Raw genomic sequence first — 14,153 nt, forward strand, 5'->3', positions numbered from 1 at the left:
ATCAAATACGGCACATTTCAAGAGGTAAGAAGCTAGCTGTGTCTCTGGAAGACAGGACCTAAACAAAACCTGTTTGAAACAAGGAAAAGAACCCTTGTGCATACACATAATTTACTACAATATGTAATAAAATGCCAATTTGTTTAACTCAGCTGAGGGAAATGAGGGCTTTTCTCATGAATCCCACGAGTGGTATGAGTAAATTGACTGTTCCTTCCGTTTCTACCGAAATGCAACATTGCTGACATTGTTTAATCTGTTTCAGAGTTTCTCTTATAGACTGAAGTGAAATACAGTGACTTACTACTTAAAAGTTTGGGACTAAAACTCATGAGATATGCAAGACCTATACCTGAAAGAAAAGTTTCTGAAGCCTGAAATAAAAACAGGCACTATGTTCATGGTCTAGAAAGCTGCTGTTTGCCTTCAGTGCAAGCAATGCAGTCAGACCCTAACCAGCATTCTCAATACTAATAAGCTGATCTTATATCTATATGGGAAGACAGAGCTACAAAAATGATTCTGACAAAGAACAAAATTGGCGTTTATAACAATGGACCATTACGGTACACAAATGCAGACAAACACGCAGAGGGACTCCAGATCTGATTAAACAGTTTTTGGGGGGTTTTTTTGTTTTTGTTTTTTGTTTTCTTTTTTAGTTAAATATTTTATGTAAATGTTTTACAATTAATTCAGTGGGTTTTTTTTTTAAAGATGTGAAAGCAATTCAATAAATTAAGAAATATTCTTTTGGGGCAGGCAAAATGGCTCAGACAAGAGCCACACAAGCCTGATGGCCTGCATTCTATGCTCAGAAGCCACACCCAGGCACAAGAAGGGGAAAATCAACTTCACAGAGTCTTCCTCTGGCCTCCGCATGCATACCTCATACACATCCACTTACACATACGCCTGGAAGGATTGTAAGTGTTCCTTAATGAAGTTTCCCAAAACTATCACATTCCTCATGCAAAAGTAAGCTTCAAACTCAGAAAAAAATTAAATTAAAATGGATCTCATACAACAATGGGAAATTTGATAATATTAAATGTCTAGGAAAAAAGCCTAAGAAAACTTTTGTGACACCAGCTTAAGATACCATCCAAAGCACAAAATGCAAATGAGTTTTTGACAAACTAGATTTCAATTAAAATTAAAAGCCTCCAGCTTAGGGCCAGCAATGTGACCAAAAGTAAAGGTGTTTACCAAGGCTGAGAATCTAAATTCAATCCCTGGGTCCCACAAAGAGGAGAACTGACTGACACAGGCTGTCTGTCCTTTAATTTCTATGTGCCTCTATGTGTATGCGTGTGCGCGCGCGCGCGCACACACACACACACACACACACGCACACAGTAAATACTGTATTTCTTTTTTAATTTAAAGGCTTGACTTTTAGTTAAGAAGAATGCAGGCCAATTATTAGGAACACTTTTTTCTAAAATATATTTAACAAAACAATTGTATCCAAAATACACAAAATGTTTACAGTTAACATATGTAATTTAATCTTTTTTATTACTATTATTAAACAGAATACCTGAACTAATTTTACCAAAGAAGAAACAGGAGTAGCCAATAGCATATGGAAAAAATAACAAGTCTCAGGCTGGTGTTATCAGCGCTCACTAGTGGATCTCTGGCCTGGTACGTCAAGAACCCTCATACAAGCCCAGCCAAAACAAAACCATGACAAACAACAACAACAACAAAAACCACACAGCTTTTAGGATGGTTGACATTAAAAATAATACTAATAATAATAATAATAATAATAATAATAATAATAATAATAATAATAAGTCTAACAGTACAGTGCTGGATATAACATGAAGCAATCAGACATCTCAATGACCATTATGGATGAAACAACTACAGTCACTGTGGAAAACAGTGTGGTGGCTTACAATATAGTCCAATAAACGTCACCTAGCACAAGAAGTAATAAAAGACATACTGTCTGCACAGACACATATTCATGAACATTCACAGAAGACAAAAGCAGAAGCAACCCAAACTATTCTTTATAAGGTAATACTTTGTGGAGATCCATACTATCTCATTTACAAAATGCAATGAACACTAGGAAATTTGGCCTTTGTGTTGGCACAGGCAATAGCCTGCTAATATAGGCAGAGAGGTAATTCTGCACTTATGCATTATGATCACCAGGAAGGCATTATTTAAGCTGTCAAAGTCTGTATTGTTGCCCTCAGATCTAACTATACTGATCTCACTCTCTCTGTCTGTTGTCTCTGTTTACCTAACCCTCCCCTCTACCTATCTCAAGGTGAACCAGTTACCAAGTTCCCCTATTCAAGCCCTCAATTCTCATGTTTATCAATGCCTGTGACTCAATTTACCTAAAATAAACTATGTTCATTTCACCCACTTTACTTTCTCAATGTTTGGCTAGAGCTGTCAAAGATACCATTCCTTTATAGACAACCAAGTTAAATGTGTCAGAGCCATCTCTAACTCCTTTCCTGTCGGTAACTCTGAATCACTATCTACAGATACTACCTGGCATCCAGCAAGTTACTCTGCCATATGGCCCATCAACCTCTCTCCTGAAAGAAATGTCAGTTGGGGCCATCACTACACTACAGCCTGCTGTCAGTGAGCTATGGTGTCAGCTATACCCAGCCTCCCAGATGCCCTCTCATTCCAGTGACTTCATGGACCTCAGGCACTCTTCAAAAGTTAAAAGTCATACTTACTGGTTCTGAGTGGTAAGCCAGGAGCTCTTGTCTACAATGTTTCAAGACTATGGTTACCTCATATTGACACAGGTAATCAATGGAAACTCTGCTTTAGCCACAAGGATACATATTAACTTCCATGAGCTAAGGACTGGCTATGGAGCCTGAAATGCCTTTTTCACAGTAACTCTTAAGGCTGAGACTCCAAAAATTAGATAAATTAAATTCACAATCAGGTAAGAGTATAAAAAACTGAAATGAGATTCTGAATTACACTGAATTAGTGAACCTTTTCTTTAGATGTTTATCTACCACCATGACAAGAAAACACTTTCTTTCTTTTTTTTTTTTTTTTTTTTTTGGTTTTTTGAGACAGGGTTTCTCTGTGTAGTCTTGGCTGTCCTGGACTCGCTTTGTAGACCAGGCTGGCCTCGAACTCACAACGATCCGCCTGCCTCTGCCTCCCGAGTGCTGGGATTAAAGGTGTGCGCCACCACGCCCGGCTGAAAACACTTTCATATGTATCTTCTCACATTCAACTCTGAGATATATAGCTAACTTAGAGTAATGAAGTGGAATAATCTTAATCTGATGTTTTTCTATTTGTAAACTAAATGAGGTTTAATGCTTTTTATCTTTATCATAAGTTCATCTATACTAGCCATAAAGAGTACAGTAAGATAAAAGAGAGTATTTTACAGAATTTGAGCATTGCTCTAATTTTTAAATTAGCTAATATGTTTTTAAAAGTACCAATGCTGGGGGTACCAATGCTGGGCTAAGTGCAGTGGCATATGCCTTTTCTTTTTTTTTCTTTCTTTTTTTTTTTTTTTTTTAATGAGACAGGGTTTCTCTATGCAGCCTTGGCTGTCCTGGAACTCATTCTGTAGACCATGTTGGCCTCTAACTCACAGAGACACCCACCCACCCCACCCCCACCTCTGCCTTCCAGAGTGCTGGGATTACAGGTGTGCACTGGACCACCACTGAGCAGCATATACCTTTAATTTCCGCATTCCAGAGGCAGAAGCAGAGGCAGGAGGAACTCTGTGAATGCAAGACCAGCCTAGTCTACACAGCCAAGTTCCAGGTCATCTAGGGTTATATAGTGAAACCTTATCTCAAAATACACAAAAAATACATAAGTAAACAAATGTTATCTTAATGAAACTATACTTGAATAAACTAAATAGGTTATAGCTATAAAAACATAAATAAAAGAGAAAATTTATTCTAAAATATTTGACTCAAAAACTTAAGATAAAAACTGTGATGACTATTCTTGGTTGTTAAGTTGACTACATCTGAAATTAATTAAAACCCAAGTGCCTTGGTACACCTGTTGCAGGAATTTTTCCCCCTTAATTAAACCATTTGAAGTGGGAAGACTCGCTTTTAATTCAGAGTTTTTGAGATGGGAAGGTCCAGCTTTAACCTGGGCCACACCTTCTGGTGGCAGCCTATACAAAAGCTATGTAAAACCGGAAGGAAGCTCTCTCTTTGCCTGCTTGCCTTCTTCACTCTGGCTGGTGAGTCCACTCCTTCCGTGGCATTACAGCCTACTTCTTCAGGACTCCAGCATGTACTGAAGACCGGCGGAGACATCCAGCCTCAGAGACTAAACAACTCCTGGGCTCTTGGACTTTCAGGAGGTAAACAGCCACTGTTGGCCTAGCTGGACCACAGCCTGTAAGGTATTCTGATAATTCCTATATATATATATATATATATATATATATATATATATATATATATATAAAATCAGTTCTGTTCCTCTAGAGACCCCTTACTAAAACAAAAGCATAATATTTAAAAGGTTTTATGAACACACAAAAAAAGCATTCCTGCTATTTTACATTTAAAGTAGAAATTTAATTTATATAGAAAAGATATATCCTATAAACTCACAAATGTGTTGGCAAAATTAAGAAACAGCTAAGGAAATAGTACTAGTTGTGTACAGTTCTAATTGGTAATTAATCACATTAAAATCCATATGAAAATTAAATTTGTATATAAAAAGCACTTATATATCTAAGTCATGGCTTAATTTTATTTATTCCAACTAGTGCTTTCAAACAATTTACAGAATGTTAGAAGATTGAATGGGGTGTATATTTACTTTAACAGTTGAGTGTAATACACACACACATACACACTTACATACACTTCAATTCATAATAAAATGAAATAACTTGTCACAGAACTATGACTAGCAGGAAGCTTTTATTTTAACAAAGATATTCCAACTTAATGAAATTTAGTAAAATCCTTAACTCATATATTTCCCATTAGGATGTGCAATGGAAAGTACTTGTTTCCTTAAAAATGAAATTAGTTTCTATAGACAGATTTTGAGGCATATCTTGAACTCACTACAGGTCACACGCTACCTGACCGTTCCTCTAGCCCTCCTTGGAAAGTAACTGACACAAAGCAGAGCCGAGAATCCCTTTGCAAGTTGTGGAAGGCACACAATTCAAACACTTAGCAGAGAAAAAAATCGATACAGTGTTTCACTGATATGTATCAGATCTTAAGACCTTCATAAACACCGTAATAGTTTCCTGCAAGAGAAACACAACCATGACAAAATGAATCACCACACATTTATACCAAGGATGGAGAAGAGCAATTCTCTGACCCTCAAGCCTGTGATAACAATTGGTACAGCATCAACCACATGCACACACACCTAAGAATCTTGTTCTCTAAGGCCACTTACTTGACACTACCAATGCCAGGATTCCAAGTACCACACAAGCCTGCATTTGTATGTACAGCACATCTGTATGCTGTAGTTATAGCAACCCAATTCCCAGCCTGATCCAGCAACTCCCTCCCTAGAGAAGAGCTTTGCTCTGCGCCTCAGGTCTCACCTCAGAATACAACTTAGAGGAGAAAACGGTCCAAATAGTGTGAAGGTTTTCTGAACGTTTCAGGACTTTTCTTAATACTAAAGCAAGAGGGTACACTAATACCCTAAAAGGTTTTTTTAAATATATGCATTAGTGTCTCTATGTATATTTCACTTGATATCTTTAATGTCAAAATGAATTTTATTTTTAAGTGTAAACCAGACATACCACATCTGCAATGAAGTGTTCTCAAACCAGACTCACCTTTGTTTTCATTTTTTTCTTCCCCTTACTTGGACCTCCCTCCCCGCATTTCCTTGAAACCTTTAACCTATGTGCCTACCATGGGAATAGCAGGAGTTGCTCAACTTTAGGCAGGACACATAGGAATCACAGATGACGCAAGACGTACGACAGTGTGCTAAGCTGATGAGAAGCAAGAACAGGGCTGAGTGCAAGACTGATCTACTTAAGTAGAGAAGACGGTGCAGACAACACACAAGAATGGTGAAACCCTAACAGGTACCCAGGAGACAAGTACACCTACCCCCACTGGCCATGTCTCACTATCCCTGGATCCTGGGGCCCTGAAGCGCCATGACTGTACTCTGCTTACCGCATCCTGCTGGGGCATCACCTTGGGAAAGGTGAATTTCTTCCTTTCTTCCAGCTTCGAGATTTGAGTTACAGGCATGAAACCAAAGCTCTGCAGCATCTTTGGGGGCCATGGACTAACAAAAGCAAGGGAAGACAACAGCCTGGTGCCTCCTTTATGCTACCTCTGTAAAACCACCCTGGGTCTCTACCGCAAGCTTCTCACCCAAGACTAACTGTACTGAACACAGTAAGCTAACTGATGCCTGATGGGGCATTCAGCACACAGCAAACACACTTCCTGTGCGCTCCCCTGGACCCTTCTCTTCCAGTTTGCTACTTCACTTTTTCTGTTTTAAACATTGATTTATTATGACTATGTGTATCTAATGAGGATTGAGTGTGGACTAGGGGGCTGAAGCCCCACCAGCGGCTGAGCTCTCTCACCAATGCTCTGACTACCTCACCCTCTCGCTGCTGCTTCTCCATGAAACCCCGGCATTAAATAAAACTATAGGTCACTGAAATGTGTTCCTCCGCTCCCAAGAGAACGTCACCATGATACTGTTACAAATATTTTTAATTTGTAGGCAGGGGGTAGAACAATTTAAAAGCACAACTTTGAATCCAGAGGATTCAACAAACTTTATTTTGAATAACTGCTATATTTTTGGCACCACCCCTTTTCAGACCTTCCAAATAGTTGTACCCAGAAATCTGTAAATTGAAGTCCACAAACTTTAACAAAAATAAAAGTAGGGGGAGGACACTTTCAAAAGCACATATTCATGCTTGAGTGAACACACACATACACACATACATACATACATACATACGTACATACATACATACATACATTTTGCCAGCTCAGTGGCATCTCTCCTCTTATCAATCCCTTCCACATGCCCTCTCTTCTGGATTATTTGCAACAATGAATGCACATGTTGAGCCATCTGCCTAGCTCCAAATATAAACATACACACATACACACACACACACACACACACACACACACACACACACACACAAATACGCACTCACTCTAGAATCTCCTCATCCTGAGAAACATGCCCCTCTTGGCTTTATGGTTCCTTGCCTAGCCCCCTTTCCTGCTCCTCCTCTTCACAGGGACATTTCTTTTTTAATCTATTTTATGTGCGGGGAAGGGGGATATTTTCCCTTCGTGTCTGTCTGTGTATCACTTGCATGCCTGGTCCCCACAGAGCCCAGAAAATGGAGTCTTGGTCCCCACAGGGCCCAGAAAACGGAGTCAGCACCCTCAGAACTGGAGTTACAGACATCCATGAGCCACTATGGGGGTGTTGGGCATCAAACCCTTAACCTCTGAGCCATCTCTCCAGCCACTCCAGTGACATCTTTTGATGATGACATTTTCTCTTTCATCAGTTCAGTTCTCATCTTCCTATGCTAGCCTGAAGGATCAAGGCCAATCCACTGGTACTACCTCCCCAAGTGTGCCCCCTGCCATTCCTTAGCCCACCCAAAAGCCCGAGCTCCACTCCGATGTTACTGAATCTCCCTGCAGCACTGAAACTATCTTTTCTCTCTGGAGACTCCTTCTTTTTTTTTTTTAAATTTTGGCTCTGAAGACTTGACAACAGACCTCTGTGGAGGTGTGCCCCTCACTTGAAGCAGCCTCCAGAGGAGGCACTCACTCAGCAGTGCTCCTAAGAAAGGAAATGCACCGAGCAGGAGAAAGGAGTAGGACAGAGGTCAGGCTAAGCACCAAGCTGTGTAATCTCTTGTGGAGATGTAAGAATGTATCTGTCTGGGTCCAGAAGTCAATAGGGCATTTTTGTATCATTTTGTTTTGTTTTGTTTTTGTTTTTGTGGGGTTTTTGAGACAGGGTCTCCCTGTGTAGCCTTGGCTGTCCTGGACTCGCTTTGTAGACCAAGTGGGCCTCGAGCTCACAGCGACCCGCCTGCCTCTGGCTCCCCATTGCTGCGCTTAAGAAGTTACATTTTTTTTTTGTAACTTCTTTGATAAACAATTCCTTAGGAAATATGAAATTGCTGAAACACTGTTCTATAGAGTAATCAGGGCTTTGCTATTTTTTAATTATTATTTTGTCTGGCTGGTTGGTTTCAGAGTTTTGTTTGTTTGGAGAGCAACACATACAGGGCTGACTCTTGATAACTATCTGCTAAACCTGATACTTCACCTATGAAACCTAAAGCTTTGTAAAATGCAATGCAAGGCAGTCAGTTTTTAAAACCTCCCACTGGGTTAGACATAAGATAACAGCTCTGACCCAGGAGGCAGACTGACACTCAAACTCACACAAAGAAATGGCTTTTCATATACACATGTATATACTTTAATTCTATAGCAGATTCACTTATACACATATCCTTACATATGTAGATCAAACTAAGTATTTTTAAATTAAAAGAAAAAAAAAAAAAAGAAACTCCTCTGATACCCTCTCCCCACCCCGCCCCCACACCTAAGTGACTACTGTCATTTACTGATGAACTACAAGCCACAATCACTTTTTCCCAGGAAAATACGTGACAATGGACTGTGCGGCATAATGCCTGAAGTCAGCAGCTCTACACAGCCTAGCTAATCCTGCCACCAGCAGAGGAAGTCCATGCCATATAAGGGTTTAAGTGTTAGAGCTGGAGAGATGGCTCGGTTGGTAAAGCGCCTGCCTCGTCAGCATGAGGACTTGCATTGCATTATTCACTAAGAGGACAGCTGTAGCAGAATCTGTAACTTCGGTGCTGGGGTAGAGCAGACAAGAGGGCTGAAGCATAGTAGCCAGACAGCAGAGACCCTGCCGCAAAAAAAAAAACCCATAAGGTGTGAGGGGGTGGAGAAAGACACCCGACAATCACCCTCTGGCTTCCACATGCATGTGCATACACACTTGCACGTGCAACCACACTACACCAAATCAAAGGAAGAGCTCATGATTTTCTCTCTTAGAGAAAGAAACACTAAGCAGCGCATCCATATGTCACTTGACTTGTTGCTGCTTCTTGACACAGGCTCTCTCTATGTAGCTCTGGCTGTCCTGGAACTCACCATGGAGACTAAGCTGAGCTCACAGGGGTCTTCCCACCTGTGCCTCCCAAGTGCTGGAGGGATGGCACTGAGCAGGCACAGCTACACCTCCTGGAATGTTGTTTCAATGATACTCTTTGTGGGGAGGAAAGGTACTCTCTCATTTGTGGATATTAGCCTTGGGGGGAAGGAGGGGAGACAGAGTTCTCTGTGTAACCTTGGCTTGGCTATCCTGAAACTTGCTCTGTAGCGCAGGCTGGCCTCCCACTCAGAGATCTGCCTACCTCTGCCTCCAAAGTTCTGGGACCAAAGACATGAACCACCACGACCTGGCCTGTGTATATTAGCTTTGAATCTTCAGATACATATGTCTTGTTTGGAATAACCATGGAGGTCAAGAGATGAGTAAAAGGCCATGGGAGACATTCAAGATGGGGGAGAAAGGATGAAGTATTTTATAAAAGCTTATAGGGGGTAATATGCTTCTTTCTGAAACTCAGTGAGGACAGCTTTAAGATAGTCTGCAGATTGTTACCGCTTTCCTCGTTTCTTAAGAACCAACCTCATCCATCCATGCTTTACATTTGTACTACTGCGCTTGTGCCAATACCTGGGGGGTAAAGCTTACCGCAACACACACACAACTTTCCAAACTCTATTCCCCACATCTCTTTATACCTATACACCTTGTGCACACACTTAATATTCATAAAGCCATGCGTCTGCAACGTAACTTGCTAGCAAGTTCTTTTTTTAGTGCTATATTACACCCTTAATTAAATATCACATGATTTTTTTTTTAACAAACTTGTACTTTTAAAAAATGCAGCTAGTCCTATGGCTTTTTATGCAAAAATGTGGCACGTTTAAATTTGTCTTCAGTCTCTATCACATAAGTACAGCATCATGCATCTACTGTTTTATCCTCTTTCACTCCTAAAAAGCTATCAAGTTCTTGGAGCAATCCAGTGATTATCATACAGCACTGGCACGCAGAAGTGTGCCTGTGATTTTCAACTCAAGCAGTGTATTATTTGCCATATGAAACATATTGAGAATGGTGTGGCAGCCTCTCAGGACTGATGAGTTAAAATGTCTTTTTTCTCTACTTATCCTCATTATAGCCGTCAGCTCTAATTTAAAGTGTGATTAGTAAGAGGACCATACCACGATTTTAATTTTTAAAGATTGTGGGTGTTTGCTATCAATGAAGAAAAGCACTGGTTACAAAAGGACACAGTCAACACGGCACAAATAAATGCCACGCACACTCCTTTAGCCTCCTGCTCATGATGCCGGGGAGAGAAATCCATTGACATCCTGGCTTTCCAATTAAGTCCCAAGGTTTGTAAACTAGTCCTCTCGTTAATGCCACCACTACCAACGTTTCTGTCGTTTCTTCACAAGCACACTGCTCTCCTGCTCCACGCAGAGTCACTCCATTGTTTTGCTTTCACTAAAGCTGCCGGAAATGTTTGGATGGCCATGCCTCAATCCCACCTGTGTGCTGTCACGCATGTGCTTTGATATGTCTAGATTTTCTTTCTAAACACTTGCCAACAGTCTAAATTATCAATCAAGCCGAAACCAGCCTCCAAGAAGAGTTGCCCTTGATTATGCCACAGGCATTAAAATACCTGTGTACTTGAAGGAATCTGCCTTCCAGGTTTCCCTTGCTGGTCTCTACTGTAGTGCCTACCTGTTCCTGTTCATGACACAAGGCAGCCTTCTTGTGTGCTTCATATACAATTCCCTCACCTTCCCAAACATGTGCTAAGCTACAGGACAGGCTTCCCTGATACACTCCAGGATTGGTTATAAGAGCGCTCTGAAGCACACAAATGCAAGTTTTTATGCAAACGGAGGCCAGGGTGGGGGGCGAGGGGAGGAAACATGATTAAGAATCCATCAAACATGGTCTAAAATGAGACGGAATAACCCCAAAGCACGGAACAGGCCCACAATCCTGGTGGCGCTTCACTGACAATGTGGGGCCCATTATGACAGACGTAAAACACCTAAACAGGATAATTTAGTAAAGTAGATGATAAGCCCCAGTCACTAGCAGGCTCTGATGCCTTCATTACAATCCTTTTGGGACTTCCCAAGTGCTAGAGGTAACAGCTTATGGGTTTAACAGACTTCTTTTCTTCCTTCAAGCTTACGACCTCTACCTTGATCACAGCATAAGTAGGAAGGGAAGAGACGGTATACCAGTTGTCCTGTTATAGAGGATATGACTTTAAAAGATGTGTAAGTGAGAGGAAGTGACTGAAAACCAGGCTCACAGAAACAGGGCTGCTTTAGCAGCTATCTCCTTCCCGCCAAACCATAGTACTTTCTTGAGTGAGAACTACCCATGAATCTCTGCCCCAGCCCACCGACTCCTTCCTCTCAGAACCACCTCAGAACTATTCCTAAGGCAACATCACCCAAGGAAACAAACAACTCGGGCAGAGCAAATGCCACCAGGTGCAACACGAAGCCTATATATAGCACTGGCCTGTCACCCAGTCTGAAAGACTGCTTCTTCATCCCATTAAAATCCTGACTCACAAGCATCTGACGTGCAGCCAGGGAGAGTGTAACTTGTGTCATCCTTTAGGATACTGAGTCCAATGCGCTCACGAAACAGGTCTGCTCTGCGAGTCCTCGTTCTTGCCGAGCAGCAGCCTTTCTGAACACTGGGTTCCTTCCAGGAGCTGGGACAAGCTGTCACTGGACTGATGGTGGCTGGTAGGATGCCACCAGCACAGACTCCCTGAGTGCTCCAGAGCTTCGTCTACAAGTTCCATTTGGGCTGCAGAGATCGCACCAAGATGATTACAATGTTGAGGCCTCTAACTGGCATCCTTCAAATGTGCCCGAATTCCAAATCACTCCCATTACAACTAGGACTCGTGGTAAAAATTAAAAATTTACTACTTACAATTGCTGAACTAAACTGTGGAACGTTGTGGAACAGACACTGTGAGATATTCCTTTTTAAAGATGTTTTAACGTTATGAAGTAATATTCAGGAACATACATACACACATCCTTTAACCAATATAAACAAGCTGTAAAATTATATGTAAAGAGTGTCCCACCCATGAACACACAACTCCTGCATACTCACAGAGGCATTTAGAATGAAAACATTAGAATGAAAAATATTAGGACATTAAAGAATGATCATATTGGATGAGATCGCAAGGAACTGACTCCTTCTCCTTTGAGAAGGTATATAGCTCATTTGTACTTTCTTTCTACACCACAATCACATGATTTTTACACATATCCTAGAGCTCAACCTGGATTTTCCTATACAAGTTTAGAAATGTAAGTCAGACGGGCACTCCAAGGAATGAAATGGCATGTCGTGTGTTTGAAAAATAGGATTACTAACCGTGTGTCCTTCCTCTGGGGATAGAAGTCCTAGAATTACTCCTAGAACCCACAAGCATTCTAGGATGACTTCTGCGCGGTGTAAACCCCATACCCTGGCCTCTACAACACCACATGAAGGAAAACAGTGGTTTCCAATGACCTAATGTAGCAAAGTGTTTTAAAGGATTCCTGGCAAATCGGGTGCAGTATAAAATTCTGGCTATTTGTTAGTCTCTCTGTTCTAATCATTCTATTATCAAAATATTACTATTACAGCCAGCACTATGGCTGCACCACCACTACCATAAGAACAGCAAACAAACAGGCTTCCTGATCCCACTAGAGCATTTTCTCAAAAGAACAGTTTGCCAGTCTGACCTTGAGAAGGAGGCAAAGAGGCATGCAAACTTCACTCTTTTACGTGCCCTTTGACCTCCAAGGCCCACCCCACCCCCACTTCCTGTTATCTCACCCAGGCCAGCCTTAGTCTATAATGTAAAAACACCTCTCTCTATGGTCTACTGTGTCTCGCTTTTTTAAAAAAGATTTATCTAGCTGTATATTGTAAGTACTCTATTTGCATGTATGACTGCATGACAGAAGAGAGCATCAGACAGAAGAGGGCATCAGATTTCATTATAGATGGTTGTGAGCTACCACATACTTGCTGGAAATTGAACTCAGGACTCCAGGAAGAGCAGCCAGTGCTCTTAACTGCTAAGCCATTTTTAATGAAAACAAACAAACAAACAAAAAAACAAGTTCCCAGCTGTCAACTCAAATTTTTCAGACTCATTTATTTTATTTATGTGAATGCGTGCACCTGTCTGTGCGTGAGTGTGGGGAGCAGAGGCAGCTTTGAGTAAATGTGTAAGGAGCAGATGTTGACCTGAAGGAATGTTTTATTGGCAAGAACCAATGCCTAAGACTCGTGGGAAGTGGCAAAAGCTTCTGACCCAAGTGAAAGTGTTTACAAACAATTGACCAGTGGGTGCAAAAACTAGCAACTGCAGCTTGCAGCTCCCAGGCGACTACAACCTGAGCCCTCTCCCTTACAGAGACCTCCTTCCAACATGAGCTAATGCCTCCTTCCTGGGCTATACATAATAAACACACCAAGGTTTCCAGGGTGCTGTCATGTCTGTGCGTGTGTCTGTGCTTTGGCCATGAAGGGCAGTGTAAATATGTGCACATGAGGTCAGGTGACCATGGATGCCAGAAGAGAGTATTGGAGCCTCTGGAGCAAGAGTTACAAGTGGCTGTGCAAACACTCAACATGGGTGCTGGGAAAAAAAACTTGGGTCCTTTGAAAGAGCAGCAAGCACTCACTCCAGCCTCTAAATAAATTCTTAACATTATCCTAATCCTTTCAAAATTATTTAACCAGAATAAAACTGAGTAATTTTGCAGACAAGTCAGGTGACAGAAAGATGAGATTATATTTTAACCAATACAAAATATTAGTAACATACTCAGTTAAAACCAAATAAAAGGCTATTTGTGGTGAATTTATAATTAGAAAGAAATCTCTCCTGAAACTCAGCAACCAATCCTAACACGGGTGGCCATGTTTTAGAAGATGAGCCTTTCCAGCCC

The 14,153-nt window shown here is 41.2% G+C and overlaps 1 protein-coding gene across 3 annotated transcripts in view; it reads right to left on the minus strand.

The window, feature by feature from the left end:
* The window catches only part of RAPGEF2 (Rap guanine nucleotide exchange factor 2), a 226,131-nt gene that overhangs the window by 125,516 nt on the left and 86,462 nt on the right, over positions 1-14,153 (minus strand). The gene's annotated exons all lie outside the window — the stretch shown is intronic.

This window comes from Acomys minous, assembly GCF_964271855.1.
Source record: "Acomys minous genome assembly, chromosome: 19".
Lineage (NCBI taxonomy): Eukaryota > Metazoa > Chordata > Mammalia > Rodentia > Muridae > Acomys > Acomys minous.